The 17,081-nt window shown below is 50.7% G+C and overlaps 1 protein-coding gene across 2 annotated transcripts in view; it reads left to right on the top strand.

The window, feature by feature from the left end:
* Positions 1 to 17,081, top strand: part of Grik3 (glutamate ionotropic receptor kainate type subunit 3) — a 218,565-nt gene that overhangs the window by 22,802 nt on the left and 178,682 nt on the right. The window lies entirely within an intron of this gene.

The following is a 17,081-nucleotide window of genomic DNA, read 5'->3' as shown; positions in this document are numbered from 1 at the left end:
TGAGATGAACCTTCTACGCCTTGGACACGACACAACAGCACCCTTCACGGTGTGCATATGAGGCAGGAAGCCCTGTGGGTTGGAGGGGACCGTGGAGCATGGTGGTTATGACCCTGGTTCACAGCCTGCCTCGCAACCTTCCTCAGGTTCTTACCCTCCTCAGTCTACCCGTGAATGGGGCTAGAAAGAGTTGGTGTGTGTGTAGGAGAGTGGGAGCTGCCTCAGCCAGTTAGGACAAGCAAACAAGAGCATGCAGTTCACAGACCAGTGTCTGTCACCTAGAGCGGTGCCCAGAAGCCAGCACCTGCTCCTGGAACCGGCACGCTGCTCCACAGAAGTGCTGTGAGGCTCCCTACTGCAGATGAGGAGACCGGGGCGCTGTGAGGCCGGGTGGACATCTCAGATTTCACAGGGCTGCCTTGGTGGTCATTTCTCCCTAGTGCTGGGCCAGTCACAGCGCTTTGGAGCTGGAAAGGAGCTGGAGGAGGCTGGGTCAGCAGCTTGAATGTGGTTCCCCTGCAAACAGACTCCCAGGGAGCCAACTGACTCCTGAGACTGTGAAATCATTTCAGGGCTCACAATGCAGCGGCATGTCTGGGCGAGTGGCCGACTGCCCTGTTGCCCCAGGTAGATGTGAATAGAGCCCCTCTCCACTCCGGACACCCCCAGGACACCCCCCTTTTGAGACTGGTTCTCTTTTATCAGCCCGCACTGGCCTTGCCGTCGTCTCGATCCCCAGCTGTCCCCAAGTACTGTGGCCTTGCTACAGATGTGTGCCACCGCGCCAGCCAGCAGCATCTTTACCCCGCTGTGGCGCAGCTGCTAGGAAAATAGAATTGTACCGGGCGGTGGTGGCGCACGCCTTTAATCCCAGCACTCGGGAGGCAGAGGCAGGTGGATCTCTGTGAGTTCGAGGCTGGGCTGGACCGACAGCCTCCAAAACCCTGTCTCGAAAAACCAAAAAAAAAAAAAAATAGAATCGTGAATCAGAATCACTAGATTGAAATTCTGAACCCCTCACTCCTTTGCCTCGGTTTCCCTAGGACTGTAGCAAAGGTCCAGGGGCCATGATCCAAGTGCCAAGTGTATAGAAAGTACTCACTGTCTGCCTTTACGTATTTGATTATTTAGTTTTGTTTATTTATTGTAGACAGAGTCTTACCATGTAGTCAGGGCTAACCTTGAGCTCTCAGCCATGCTCCCTCCTCAACCTCCAGCATGCGACCTCCAGCATGCGACCTCCAGCGTGCTGGGATTACAGGCGTCCATCACCACACTCTGCTTCTTCTATTCTCCCACTAAGACGAAAACAGTAATTGCCCGTTTTAAACTCAAAATACATTTCTAGCCCAGCCTGACCCCGGATAACATTGGGGGACTGGAGGGTGAGTTTAGCTCTCCTCCCTTGTAAGAGAGTCCAGTGCGGGGGACTTATTCAAAGTTACACAGCTGGCCGGTGGCCTAGGCAAGACTGGGACTGCCAGCTGCAGTGTCCTCCACGTCCAAGCAGCTCCCCAGGCAGCTGGTATCAGCAGCAGAGTTGGCCTGGTCTTGTCTCAGCCCCTGCCTTGGTAGTGTGGCTGCTTCCCTCCACTGCAGTCCTCCCATTAAAGTGACAGTAGCTGCCCCACCAGCCCAACACCCAGGCCCTGCTCTCTCCCGCAAGATCCTCAGGACTGTGGCTTGGGGCCAAGGGACATTTTTCCCAATTACCTCGATAGCCTAAGTTCCCGCTGCAGCTGGCCCGGCCCCATTTGCATGCCATTAGCTATGATGCCATGCATTATGGATTCATATTTAATTTTAGTACTTTTTGGAGGCAACTCTAACCTAATTAAAATCTCCTTCTCCAAGAATCTGACATTTCCCCGAACTCTGGCTCTGCACGAATGGAACACACACACACACACACACACACACACACACACACACACACACACACTCACCTTGGTCTAGATGTATTTTGTTACTTCAGCCCTAGCTCTTTAGATTCTTTTCTTAAACACAAAGGAAAAGATATTTCTCTCCCAAGGAAATTTGACAGCCCCACTTTCCCCTCCTTCTGTAAACAGTAAGAAGATAGCGGTTATAGCCCACACCATACTCATATCCTTAGCTTGTTTGCATGTGGGAACGATGTATTGAATTACTTTGGAGTTTTTTCCTTCCTCAAGTCAATTGCTTAATGTTTGTTGGTGGATTGCCACATGTTAATCAGACACCTTAATTCTCACAACAGTTTGAGGTCAACATTGTTGTTACATGCCCATTTTACAGATGGGAAAACTGAGGCCCAAAGGTGTAAATTCTTTCCCAGGGTCACTCCTCAGCATTGGTGGAGGCTGGATTTGACCCCACACTATTTCAGAACCTGAGCCTTAATTAGTGTACAATTTCCCCTTCCTTTTGAAAGAAAGAAATTGGGATAAAGAGCCAGGGCCAGGAGTGGCCCCGGAGCCTTGGGTTCCCCACTGTCCCCTTCTGTTGTCACTGCAGGACACAGTCCTCTGGACAGTGCAAGCCAAGCCCTTCCTCCACAGATCCCCCTGGGCGCTGGGTGCAGCCTGAGGGAAGATGCTTGGGAAAGATGTGTAGCCTGGGAGGGAAGACACGCCTCAGCCTGGGCTGGCGGGCTCCCAGAAGTTCACCCCCGAGGCTGCCACAGTGAACCACGCCTTCCACGGCTCCCTCTATGTCCGCCCAGCACCACGTCTCTTTGCTGCTCCCAGGGTGGCCATTCTCCTGCTGTGAGCTGAATCAGCCGTAGGTGGTTGACAGTGCTGAGAAGATGCCTCAACAGGGCTTCACCTGCGGGGTGGGGGGCTGGCTCAGTGGCCAAGCTGACTGAGGTCCAAGCATGAAGACCCGAGGTCGGATCCCCAGCACTAAGGTAAAATCCGAGCATGGCAGCGTGTGCCTATAATCCTATTGCTGGAGGAGGAGGTAGAAACGGGGCAGGGGGTACCAGACGCATCCTGGCCTGCCAGTCTAACCACAACAGCAAGCTCTGGGATTCGGTAAGAGGCTCTGTCTCAAAAGTATGTGGTGGGGAATGACAGGGAAGACGCCTGAAGTTGACCTGGCTGCCGCATGTATACACGTAGTTGTGTTTGCCTGCACACACAGGCAAACACCACACACAATAAAGAAAGGAGTGAAGGGTGCTTCACCCAGAGCCTGGGACATAGTAGGTACTGTGCACCTAGTGTACATACGTGGTGCTGTCTCTGTGCTATCTTCTAGAATTTCCTAACAGAATCTGCCCCGGGCCCTGTGACTGTCAGATGCACTCAGGTCTGCAGGCATCTGTGCGTCTGATCTTTCCTCTTCCTTCCGTCAAGGTCAGGCCTTGGTTCCCGGATGTTCTCTAAGTCTCCCCTCCTGTTTCTCCCAGTACAGAACCCAGAGGTTAGCGTGGAACCTGGGTCCCATCTGTGGCCTACTGTCTACCTGGAGTCGGCTGCCTGTTTGCTCCGTGCCTCAGTTGCCTCCTATGCAAATTAGGTGTGATCTTATATTCCCACACTGGGGACCGAAGAGCATTGGTGTGACACTCCAAACAGCGGTATCCCCTTCTTGCATCTACTTCTCCCTCTTTTCCCAGAGAGCCTCAGAGACGGGGTTGTGGGCCTGTGCCGTTTGACAGAATCCTTCACTGTCTTAGAGCCCCACACAACTTCTTGAAGAGATAGACCTGTAGGACTGAATACTTGTAGCTCAGAACCACGGACGGTGTCTTGGCCCTAAATACTGCCTTTGCCACCCTAGTTAAAATTGTGGTAGTAAAACTATTGGATAATGTTCCTTAGCCAGCCCAGACCTCAATTTTCCCATCTGTGGAGGGGGCACATCAGCTTAGGCTGTAGCTTTCCCACGTCCTCTGTCTGAATGATTTACTGAAGGCAGGGGCAACCAGTTACCCCCATCCTCCACCAGGGACTCAGGAAAGGGCCTGGCATGCACATCCCCACAACGCTGTCTTCCTGGTGACTCCCCTTGCCCAGGGGTAGCAGCCCCTGGAGTCCCTAGGGCCTTTACATAGAGGACTTTGCCCTGAGATGTTTTCTTCTTCTCCGGCTCAGCCCCTCCTCCTCTCACAGTGAGGTTTCGCAGAGAAGTGTTTCATGTTTCCACATGTAGAGAAAGATCCATGGCCCTTTCTTTCTGGCCTGGCGGCTGTGATGTTGGAGGCTTCAGTCCCTGTGGGATCCACCAGCCTCTGCTCCTGAGTGTCTTCAACTGCACATGGCCTGGTGCTATATTTAGATCTCAGCTGGCCTTTGAGTCCCTCTGTCCCTCCGAGCATTATTAGGGTCGCCCCCATTTGCTCCTTTGGTCCAGCCAGCACTCTTTGAGTCTTTGTGAGCAATTCTGACTTGGCTCTGTATGTCATCTTACCCTCATTCCAAAATCCTCAAGGTTCCCTGTTAGCCATAAATGAAGCCCCACCTTAGCCTGGCATTTTAGGCCTTGTATGATCTGATCCAACCTCCTTCTCCATCTTGAGTAGCAGCCCTAAGCCGCTCCCAGAGTAAGACTTCACCGGGACATAGGTTTTGTCTGTGTCACTGGTCACAGGCTGCCTCGGAGAGAAAATGGACACCAGTGATCTGTTGGTACCTAGGTCATCTCAGAAGTGGAGGATGATGTGTGTCTGCAGCTTCCCACACCCTGAACCTTCGCCTTCCCCACCTGGCTCCATGGCGGTCCAGCCCAGAGCTCTCCTTGCCAGGCATTTCTGTGGTGCAGCTGCTTCTATGCGTGGCTGACACTCCTTGAGGTCTGCGGAAAGAAGATGTCTCAGCCCGTGACCTTCAATCCCTTCAGTTCCTCTGTGGCCTAGGGAGGATAGGGTGGAACTAGCCCGTGTGGATCAAAGGGGAAGAGACCCCACCCCAGGTAGGGGACAGACTGATGAGAGCTTGGCGGCTGGCGTCAGAGGATGAGGCTTGCACGCACACACACAGAGCAGTGACCAAGGACCCTCCATGGCCCTAAGACCTCTTGTTTCACACTCGGCACCTGCTGATTTGAGGGGAGGAGGGAGGGTTGGGGGCCTCGTGGTGGGGCCTCCACTCCAGTCATCCACACCCTCCAGGCTCACTTGGCTCTCAGAAGGAGAGGTCGCAGGAACGATACTGTCTGTGTATCCCTCGTCCCTCCCCAAGCCTTTTGTGTGCTGTGCCCCCCTGTGATCCCCAGATCACATAGTATTAGCGACTCTGCTGTGGAGATAAGGAAGCGGGCTGGAGAAGGTCCTGTGGCTTGTCAGAGAGCACTGAGGACAAGGCTTAGCCGAGACTGGCTGGCTTCCCTCTACTCTGAGATGCAGCTTTCGTATGGCCTAACTGTCCTGAAGTTTCCAGTAGCGGCAGATGGGAGCAAGACAAAGGCAGAGTGGGCCACACATTTTCTTCTTCCCTTGCTGTCCCTCATGTTGGCCTTGGGGTCCTGACAGGTGACAGGTACCACTCAGCCCCTCCCTCTTCCTCTACAGGGTCAGTATGGTGCAGAAGAGCAGGTTCCCGGGGAGCCTGTGGGTGAGAAGGGGTAGCAAGGAGATGAGTGACAGCTGTGGTATTTCCTAGGTACTCAGGTGGCTTGTTTGAGGACTCCAGGTAGAAGTTAGGAAGAGTTTAAGAGGAAGGACCGATCTGTAGGGAATTGCTCAGGAAGCCTCAAAATGTACAAACATGTGTGCGTGCGTGCATGTGTGTGTGTGTGCGCGCGCGCGTGTGCGTGCGCACGCGCACGCTTTCATGCAACAGAGGACAACCTTAGTTGTTACACTTTAAGAAAGCCCTCTGTCTTATTTTGAGGTAGGGTCGTTCATTGGGCCTGGAACTGGCCAAGTATGCCAGGCTGGCTGGCAACGTCAGGACCCTCCTGCCTTCACCTTGGAATGTGCATGCCAACACACCTGCTCTTGGGTAAGTTCTGGGGACAGAAATCATGTCCTTGTGGTTACATGGCAGGCGCTTCAACAACTGAGCTATCTCTCTCAGGCCCCAGATTTAAGGGACAAATGAAATTTAAATGATTTAAAGGGACAAATGAAAATGAGGGAGGGAGGCCTCCTCCAGACAGGACACCAAGATTTCCTGAGGGAGTGGCTCAGAAAGCTAAGGCAGATTTTAGTCCACATGCCACATCCGGGAACTGGCTGGGACACCATGACATTGTCCTGGGAGGACATCTGTCTCATTTCCTATCTGCGATTTGGATAGTGACTGATCTTGGTTGCTAGTTAATGAGTTGGTAACCACTCCATCTCACTCCACAGAAATAATACAAAGTTATTCACAAGAATTACAGCTCATGTGAAGAATTCACTACCAGGAAAGCTGAAAAAGAATGTTCCTCAGGAATAAAGCAAAATGGCATGTTTCAGCCGTGGTGACATGAAAGTACTATCATTGGGTCATAGAGGACAAGGGAAATACAGTCACTTACATCTTACCTCATATTGAAAAAGCCATCTTGTTAGTTTCTCCATTAACCCAAGGGTTTTACATGGAAGACTCAGAAAGGCAACATCCTTCCAGCAGGTGGCCAGATTTTGTAAACTGTACTTTGGTTATGAAGGTGTCACTTAGGTGTGAAGCTGTGAGAGGAGCCAAGCCACACCCTTCTTTCTTTCAGACCTCTGGCTGGCACTGGCCAGTTGATGGTTGAGGCCGCCACTGTCAGGACTTGACATCCAAGTGGCCCTGGGGCTATCCCCAATCAGTCAGGGGCAGTGGTTGCCAGGCTTGCTTGAGGACATGCCCTGTGAGGACAGGTTTAACATTCACCCAAGTAAAGATGACATTCTTTATAAGTTATATGCCAGTACAGCCAGGTTAATCTATGTGCTTTACAAATAGCATACCATAATTAATAATAGTGGTATTTAAATAAGTAATTAAAATAATGATATTCAGAGCCAGGCGTGGTGGCTCACACCTGATATCTCAGCATTGGGGAGGCTGAAGAAGGAGAATCTTGAGTTTGAAGCCAGCCTGGGCTACATAGTGAGACCCTGTTTCAAGAAGCAATGAGGTGTCCATCAGCCCAGCTGGAGGTCACTGGTGAGTTCCCCGCCCCTGTTGCTGCATCCAGCTTCCTTGGATCCTTCTGATGCCTCCCACGTTGGCTGCTGAGCACAAGCTGCCACCCAGGAGCATCATGTTGGAAGGATAGTGTAGTGATATATTCACCCTCAGCACCCGTAACACTGACAGCTCTCAAAAGGGTGTGGTCATAGGTGTGGCCGTGACCGGGGGCACAGAAGCCCCTTCAGGTTGCAGAGAGCATCAGGGTGACAAGGTCTGCATCCTTGGAGCTGGAGCAACGTGATAGTCACTTGTTTTCTGTGTAAGTTATTTTCTCCTAATAAACTCCAGGTCATCTTACTGGTCAAGCATCCTGATTTCTACGCCTTTAAGGTAGTGCCTCAGGCAGGGACAGCCTTTGCAGGGACTCCTCGGGGTTCCCAGAAAATGCATCTGCCTCATTTCATCCCTCACCCCTGCATCCTGAGGTCATCTCCAGTGAACCGCATGATCCTGTCCTCTCAGCTTCTGGCTAGGGAAGCCCAGCAAGGCTGGATCTCCTTAGAGGAGATCAAGAAATCCAGTAAGGACATCATTCCCTGACCGACAAAAAAGGGATCGACTTTTCTCCCTGGAAACTGAGAGTGGGCAGATCTGTGTTCTGGACCCTCACGAGTTGTAGGGAAAAACTCCATAACGGGCCAGGGCTGGAGCTATGTGCCTTCCCACCTGCAGATCTGTGTAGCATGCCCTGGGAGTAACTGAGTCAAGTTGTAAGCTGAAGGGAGCTTTGAATATAAGCAGTGAGAACAACTGCCAAATGCAATCGATTTTTGCTTTAGGACAATTGATCCCAGCCAATTTTTTCTGACAATAGGCAGATGAAGGGCCACTTGTCTATTGCAGCCATTCTTGGGTTGTGACAATAAAACAGAGCAATTGGCCCAGATGCTCATCTTTCAGAGCCCTGGGGGCAGTGATGCACAAGCATCATATATATATGTCCATACACATACATACTGCACATATATACATAAGCACACATACTACACAGGCACACAGATGCAATTCACATGTATGTATACACAGACACATATATGCCATGTACATATACATACACACAGACACAATTCACATACATACATAGACACATAACCATGCATAGATGAATATACATACATGCATGCACACACATACAGATACACAGTACACATAAACACAATAAATGTACACATACAGCATTATATGCATATACACACTTATGCATAAATACATGTGCAAACATGCATACACTTGTATACATGTGAGCATACACACATACATACATACATACATACATACATACATACATTTATACATACATACATGCACACACAGACATAGATACCCCCAAAGCACAAATAGGCACACATGTGCACATACATACATACATACATATTTTTCACATTGATTGAATCTGGTGGCATTTAATTCTTTGTGTTATTGCATCCAGATTGCTGACTGGCCATCTTAAGAGCACTGTGGGGAATTTACTGGCGGGAACGGTGGGGCCAACTCTGCATCTCACCCCTACCTGCATCAGTTCTGCTCTGTCTCACAGACAGGTGCTAAATGAGTTGGGGGCCGTGCCATGCAGCCACTGTCCCTCACATGTGCTTTTCAGAGCATGGAAACCTTCACAGGCTTTTCACACCATGAAACGACTTTAGATTTGGCCACAATTTCCAAGGCTCACCCACTGTGACCTCAGGCCCTTGAATGTCACCTCTGATGGGCTCTGGCTGACCTGTGAGCATAAGAAGGAGGCATTTGAATTCGGATGGGCTCTGCATCCTGCTTGTATTTGAAAAGTCATGTGTCTCTGGACTGCAGTCTCTTTTTCTGTAAACTGGAATTATTTCCTGATAATAAAAAGTCGCAGGCATCCACAATGAAGCTCACATCAAGCGCTCAGCATGGTGTCAGGCCTAGGGCTGTGTGAGCTCAGATATGTCATTTCGTTTCTCTGAACTTCATGTTCTCCATTAGGCAAATCAGGTTAATAGCTTTCACCTTCTAGGGTGATTGGGAAACATCAGTTAATTAGATTAAGTATGAGAAATGTTTACTGCAGGACCTGGCATACAGTAAGTGCTCAATAAAAGTCAGATATTGGTACAGAAATTATTCCCTCATGTATGCAACAGAGCTAGTAAAAAGAAGTTTTCTCGTCTGTCATGGCAGTGACGGGTTGAAATGGACCAGTATGGGTTGGGCTGGTGTGTAAAATGACACTAGCTAGAAGGCTGCTGTGGGGGCCCTGTGAGTGAGGAGAAAGGGACAGAATTGGGGTGCCTGCCCAGGAGCTGCCCAGAGGGTAGCCTGGAAAGCCAGGCGCTGAGTCCTGTATTCTCCAGCTCACCGGGCCGCCATACCTGGCTCCTGCAGTATGGTTTTCTTCCCACTGAAAACACAAGGCCTGCCCCAGCTGGGACAGTGTGTCTGATGTGCCTGAAGACCCTTCCCTGGATTGTCAGGAAATAGACTCCCCCTGCCTTCCACTTTATGTACTGGAGCCTCCAACCTTGGACCCCTGAACTTCCTATTCTCTCCTGTCCCCAGCATTCCCATTAGTTTCTCAAAACCTCTCAGTTTTGCCTTCTGTCCCCAGCTCCTAGTCTGCCTGTCTGTCTTTGTTTCTGTCTCTCTGTCTCTGTCTGTCTGTCTGTCTCTCCCTCCCTCGCTCCCTCGCTCCCTCCCTCCCTCCCTCCCTCCCTCCCTCCCTCCCTCCCTCCCTCTCTCTCTCTCTCTCTCTCTCTCTCTCTCTCTCTCTCTCTCTCTCTCTCTCAAGACAAGGCTAGAGGAGATTACAGATCCTGACAGATAGATGTATGAGACTGTAGCTGGAGCCTAGGCTAGACTTTCACTTACCCGGCTGTTCCCATTGCCTTGAATTGAAATCCTAGCTACTGTCCACAGGCTGGGGGAAGGGCTCCCTCCAGGGTTCTGGGAGACCAGGGAAAGGGAGGCTTCTCTGAGCTTCAAGCTCATTTTCTGTAAAATGGTGATAATGGCTCATGTCACAAAGCCATAGGAGTGTTCGGTGATGTGGTGGATTGAGTAAGAATGATTCCCCATAGGTTCTCATATTTGGATGCTTAGGCACCAAAGAGTGGCCCTATGTGAGAAGGATTAGAAGGACTAGGAGATGTGGCTGATTGGAGAAGGTGTGGCCTTGGTGGAGGAAGTGTATCACTGGCAGTGGACTTTGAGGTTTCAAAAGTTCATGCCAGGCTCAGTCTCTCTTACTCTCTTTGCTTGTGGATCAGGATGTAGTTACTTCTCCAGCACCATGCCTGCCTGCAGCCATGCTTCCTGCCGTGATGATAATGGACTTAGCCTCTGAAACTGTAAGCCAGTCCTAACTAAATGTTTTCTTTTGTAAGTTGCCTTGGCTATAGTGTCTCTTCACAGCAATGGAACCCTGACTAAGACAGATGAATTGGGTATAGGCAACCTGAGTGGAACCTGACCAGAGCCAGCTATGGAGACAGAGGAGTCTGCCGCTCCCCTCATGTCCATGCACACACACTGGTGATCTTCCCTGCTGAGGCCTTGGCTGCCACTGGAGATGCAAACTAAACTACCTGGTTCCTGGGGAGGCTACCCTCATCGGGAAGCCAGGGTTAAAGCTCAAGCAAGGTCCTAGAGTCAGCAATCTGGCAGGGTGGTAAGGATCCCAGGACAAGACAGGGACACAGAGGGGCCTTATCAGTTCTAATGGAGAACTATTCTTGTGTGGCATTTCAGAATGCCTGCCCAATGGGACACAGCAGCGAGACCATCCTGGGCTGTGTAAGATGTACCTGGACTCCACTGCCCCATCATATTCACTCATTCGTTTCTTTATTTATCCAGCCAGACCAGCACATGCCCAACATTGTCTTCTGCTTTGAACTTCACAGCAGGGAACAAAACATACCCCTGTCCCAGGCTTGGCAGAGCTTAAATTCAGGTGGAGGGAGAGGTAGCCATTAAAATGGGCCGGTCATTCCTACCTCCTCCAGACCCGTTCTGAGACCCGGGCCTGGCTACCCTTGGTACTGCTGTGCTTAAGCCTGATCATTCTTAGTTTGTCTGACTGGGCCTGATCATCATGGCATCCCTTATGCAGATAGGGTCCCACCATCCCTCTAAGACAGCCTGGTCGCTCATTTCTTTTACCGCACAGCAGCCTGAGAGGCAGAGTCTGGCGGCGTTTTTATCTGAGCCTCCCAGCCTGGGCTCCAGGGTGGCCCTGCACAGCTGTAGTCTGAGCCTGGGGTTCGTCCTTCCTGACCACTCTGACCCTTTATAAGGGTCCTGGGTAGGGGGGTGGCATGGAACTCTACAATGACATCTCCTGCCCTAACATCTGTGTGTGTTCACTGCAGCTTTACTGCCTTAAAAATGTTTCCTAATAATCCCCAGGTGTTTCTCTCGCATACAATAGCCTGGCTTGTTACAGCCCAATTAAATCCTTATTTGAGACGCTTAATTAAAACTCTGAACAGAACAAGCCATAAAGCTTGCTCCTTGCCAGCCTTTCGCCAAAAGTGCCTGTCCCTACCCCCACTCCCCCACATGCTGCCAAAGCTTTTCTACTTCTAGTTTTGACTTGGAGGGGTGGAGGCATCCAACTTGTTCCCCGGGGTAGCCCCTGGAGGCTGAGCTCCTCCTGGAACCTGTGATTTCCTAGCTCTCTTTCTGGGATCCATCTCAGACAGTCAGAAGATGACCCAGTCTCAGGGACAGTGCCATTTGGAGCCAGGTAATTCCTTGCTGGAGTTGCTGTCCTGAACACACCTGGCCTCCTCCCTGCCAGTGGTGACAACCAAAAATGTTTCCAGACATTTGCCAAATGCCCCCGACAGGTGTGGAGGAAGTCACCCTCTCTAGGGTACCACTGTCCCAAAGGGAGGTACCAACCCTGACTTTTCCACCAGTATCACCAAATACCTGGCAGAGACAACTTAAAGGAGGAGAGATCTGTTTTTTCCAGAAGGTTCTCTGCCCATGCTCACAAGACTTCCTGCATGTGGTGGTGTGGTGGAGCATCCTTGCAGTGGAGCATGTAACAGAGGTGTCCTTCATTTCTCAGCACACTGCAGGCAGAGAGAAAAGGGAGAAGGTTGGAGTTCACTTGGCTTTCTATTCCCCTTGATTCTATCTGGACTCCAAGCTCATGGGATAGTGACATTTACATCCAATTACTTTTTTCTGGAAATGTCCTCACAGACATACCCAGAGGTGTGCCTCATCTTCTCCCCAGAGCTGCTGAATCCAGGCAGGGCTGCAGCCGGAGCCTCATGAGCAAGCAACAGTGGAGACTAACACGTTCCCACCATCCGACTCCTTGCAATCTGGGGGAAGCAACCCCTCAGAAGTGGATTCTTGCTCCTCCACTACAAATTCAGAAATTTCTAACAGTTGGGGGCCACAGAAGCCTCTGCTTTTACACCAGTAGAAGTTCCTCAGGACCAGGGAGAAGTCCCAGCGTGGGAAAGCTGATGAGCAGGGCAGGAGGGGGCACCACCCACAAGCCATCTTTTCTGCCCACAGTCTTGGTCTTCCCTTCTAGCCTCATCTCTCCTTAGCCCAGGATAAACTTGAGTCAAATCAGTTTTCCCACAACCTCCTGGAAGTCAGGGCCTGGAAACTGGGAGTTCTGATCTGGGAGCCTCCCTGGCCATGGCTGTCATAGAGACGATGGATGGTGCTACCCTCAGGTTCAGAGATAGAGGAGGAGGGCATGGTGGGGTGGCTCACACCTCTGGCTCTGAGACAGAAGCATCCCTAGTTGTCCTGGTGGCAGTCTGTTTCCCAGAGTGAAGAGAACGTGATGGGAAGAACAGCCTGCTACTGAATTCTGGCTGACAGGGATGTCTAGTGAAGGGGTGTGACCAGAGTATGGGAAGGAAGCCACTTTGGCTACTTGTAAGGTCCACATCTAGGAGGGTGTAACCTGAACATCAGTATGTGACACAAGGGAAAACACAGGAGCAGAGGCCTGCAGTCTGGAATGGGGGGGTGAGCTTAGAGAGATGGTCCCACTGCAGGCTCATTTCTATCAGTGAGCACGCAGCCCCACACATCGGAGTTTTAGTGAACTGTAGACTGTGTGTGTGTGTGTGTGTGTGTGTGTGTGCCCGTGCGCGCATGTGGTCACTAAGGCCATAACCTAGAGTTGCAGGCAGTTATAAGCCACCCAGTGTCTGTTTGGGGAACTGAACTCAGGGGTCTAATGCAAGGGCAGTATGTGCTTTTAACTGCTGACTGTCTCTCTGGCCCCACTGGAAGTATTTTTAAAAATTGGGCCTACACTGATCATGCACTCATTCCTTTATTATCATCCTATAGTAATCCTTGAACAGTACAGCGGGACAGCTACTTGCACAGCATGTATATATGTGTGGGTGTTCTGTCATCTAGAAGTGACTTGAAGTGGAGGACATTGTAGAACGAAATAAACACCAATACCATTGCATTTTCTGTAAGGGACTTGGATTGTACTATCCACGGGTATCCTAGGGCCGATACTATGTTAGTTACTTCTCTGTCTCTGTGAGGAACTAGATGACAGAAACAACTTAAAGGAGAAAGGTTCACTTGACCTCACTGGTGCAGAGAGGTCTGACCGCAGTCCCTCTGTCCCATGGCAGTGTGCGTGTATGACAGGCAGACAGAAAGCAGAGGGTGTGACAGGAAGTGGGTGGGGCAAAGCATTCTCAAGGACTTGCCCCTCCATCTCAGTGACTCACTTCCTTTAGTCAGGCCTTGCCTCTCAAAGTTCCGAGAACCTCTCGGGACACTGCCACCATCTGGAGACCAATTGCTCAAAACGTGAGCCTATGAGGGATATTTCCTCTTCAGGTCTTTACAAAAGCCCTGTGGGTACCTAAGAAAATTGGGTTTGAGCTGAGTTCTGAGGAACCTGTTTTTGTGTTTTGCCCTGTTGTTTTGTTTTTCTCTAGGAAGCTGTAAGGAGGCTGGATCTGTAAAAGGTACATTTCAAGGGCAGAGAAGAAAGAGGGTTGATCAAGATGGCATGTGCCTAGTGACATGATTCCTGACCGCACCATTCCCCAGGAGAACCTTGAGTCTGTTGCTGGAGATTGTTCTGACACAGTCACCATGAGCTGTTGTGTGTTGAGCACCTACTGTGTGTGGTGCTGAATGTTGGACAGATCACAGTTAGCCAGTCTTCACATAGCCCACAAGAAGGAGGAATTGGTCTTTTTAGCTTTCCAGGTGACCTGCCCAATGTTGCACCCTGTTCAGTGGTGGACAGCATGGGCGTGCCCTCACACTGACTCTGGCTCCTGTCATGGTGGGGCCCCCTTCCTTCCCCGCTGTTTCTGGTCTTTCTAGACAGGTGGCACTGCACTTGTCTGTGTGATGGGTGTGCAGCTCATGCTCAGCTCCTGTGGGATCTCTTTCCTCTTGAAGCCCAATGAACTAACCATGCAGGGCGAAGGGATAGGAAGAGACTGCGCCGGAACTGGAACCAGAGACAGTCAAGGGCTTCCCAGTTCCTACTGAGAACAGGCGGGGGCTTCATGTTGATGGTGACAGGTGTCACTGAGACACTTCATTCTCCCCTGCACAGACCCATGAGGAAAGGATGGGCTGAGCTGACCCTCAGGAAGAGAGCAAATCCCAGGTGAGCAATGCAGGAGCGCCTGAGCCTGGGCACCAGCTTATTTTCCCGAGGTTGTTCAGTGACCTATGACCTCAGAACAGGATGGGGCCTCCTGGAAGTCTGAGGATAGTGGGAAGAATTTTCAACAATCATAGACCAGCAAGGTTTGGGGACACTTAGCCCTATGGACAGAAACACAGCTTTGTTGAAGGTCCATCTTACACCACATGCTATGTTAGGTTCACGGCCAAATTCTACTAAGCTAAACTTGCTTTTGGGGGAGTGGAGGGGAACTGATAAACTTTAGGCCAGCAGGAGCAGCGTGCCTTGGCTCTACTGTGCAGCACAAGATGAAGAAATTCCAGTATCCCAGAAGGACTGTGAAGGCTGGAGATGTGGTTCACACGGTAGGGCGCTTGTCCTGGCTTCCCTCCCTGGCATCATGTAAAACTGGGTGTGGTGGCATGTGCATTTGAGACTTGGAGACAGGAGAATTAGACCTCATCGTGCACTGAATGACTACATAGGGAGTTCAAGGCCAGCCTGGCATACTCGAGATCCTTCTTAAAGAAAAAGGTCAATGAGATGGATCAGTAACTGACCCAACTCTGTCTCCCAAGATGGAGCTGTCAGTTCTGTCTGTGAGTAAAGGAGTCGGAGCGCCACGGGGCAATGTGAGTTTCGGTTGCTGGAGACAGACTTCCTTTTGTTATCTCCAGAATGAGGATTTGTAGCTGGACATGCGTGTGTAGCTCTGAGCTTGGGTTGAGCAGAGACTGAAAATTCCGATTGTCCCTGGAGTGCCTACAGACATGGCTATCTGCCCTGCTTGCTGCCCCTGCCCAGGGCCTTTTACTCCTCTGCCCCTGAAGTTGTGCTCACACACTGCTCCTGTTTCCTGGTGCCTGCCGTTTGGTCTGGTGTGCCATGGCCTCTCTACCGCTCACAGAATGATCTTCTTGCTCCCTTTGCCAATGGCACCACACTTCAAATTCCAAGGGGAAGAATGTGGTGGGACTATCAGCTTTGCCCATGGGTCTCAGTCAGCCGATGGATGGCAGCCAACCTCAGTAGATACTATGAAGCTTGAGCGGATGGGGAAGTTAATGAGAGGCGAAGAAAAGGCACACAAGGACTGCTCTTGGACAGAGCTGTAGCTGGAACATGACCTGTAAACAGTGGTGATAATTAGTGGTTTTGCTTGCAGCACACTTATTAAATTCACGTGTGAAGCAAAATGGTGGGAAATTGCAATTTCCCTGGATGACAGCAGCTACATGTCTGAGCATCTCGATGGCTCTGGAGTCTGCAGGAAACCACTTGTCCTGTGCCCAGGCACCAGTGAGGCTCCAGGTTTCCACTGCTTGCTCTCTGGTCCCCTCAGCTTAACACGGGTCACTGAAGGCACATGCCCATGTTTGTGGAGGAGCCCATCCAGGCTAACCACATCATGCAAAGTGGTGGTTACCGGTGGAAAGTGCTTCCTCTTCCAGCATAAATCAGATGTCTATTGGAAAGAGCTCTCTCTCTCTCTCTCTCTCTCTCTCTCTCTCTCTCTCTCTCTCTCTCTCTCTCTCTCTCCCTCCCTCCCTCCCTCCCTGTGTGGGTATTTAGTTTTGACAGGAAATTTAGAATGATGTTCAATGCAGTATGGTAACTGATAATAATTATTATACAAAAGCAGGGGTGGTAATGGGACCCGCATTGCATGGGTCTTGTTACCACCTGATGGAAGGAGAGTTCTGAAGGTGACAGCTGGCATTTATGGAAATCGGTGCCCAAGACCCTGTTCCGAGTGTAATGTCACACCAACCCTATGGGGTGGATGCTGTTTCACCAAAAATGAAACTGAGGAACAGAGAGACCAAGAAACTTAATTGTACTGGGGTGGGTGGACCAGGCCAAAGTCTGTACAGGGTTGAGTGGTCACCTGTGGAAGGAGGGTAGCTATGAGGAATCCGAGGTGGTGCCAGGTAAAGGCTGGCCCCCAGCATTGAGGTGACCTTCAGGTCATCGTGGTGCCCACCATGTCCCTCGCTGTCTCAGCCTTGCCCAGACACATCACATCCCCATTCAGCAAGGACATCTGGAGCACCGTGAACAGTAGGCTTTGAATCCCTGTTTCATCTCATGCTCTCCAGGGCCCCAGGGACCTGGGTTTCACTGATGTCCACTTTCTGGAAGAGGGGTACAGATGCTCAGAGTTTAAAAGGCTCGTTTAAGGGCACACGTCTAGTAAAACACCACGTGTGAACCCCCAAACCTGACTCCTGACCTGGTGGCTTGCAGTTCACAACAAGTCCCTGAGTCCCCTAGGCAGGTGACATCTGGATTTACCAAGCTAGATCACCTGACCTAGTGGTTTAGCCATTGAATGTTCTTTTCTT

Source organism: Mesocricetus auratus, unplaced genomic scaffold, assembly GCF_017639785.1.
Source record: "Mesocricetus auratus isolate SY011 unplaced genomic scaffold, BCM_Maur_2.0 Super-Scaffold_100014, whole genome shotgun sequence".
NCBI classification, from domain to species: domain Eukaryota; kingdom Metazoa; phylum Chordata; class Mammalia; order Rodentia; family Cricetidae; genus Mesocricetus; species Mesocricetus auratus.
Note: the sequence above shows the minus strand (reverse complement) of the source record. Positions and strands in the feature narration are given on the sequence as shown.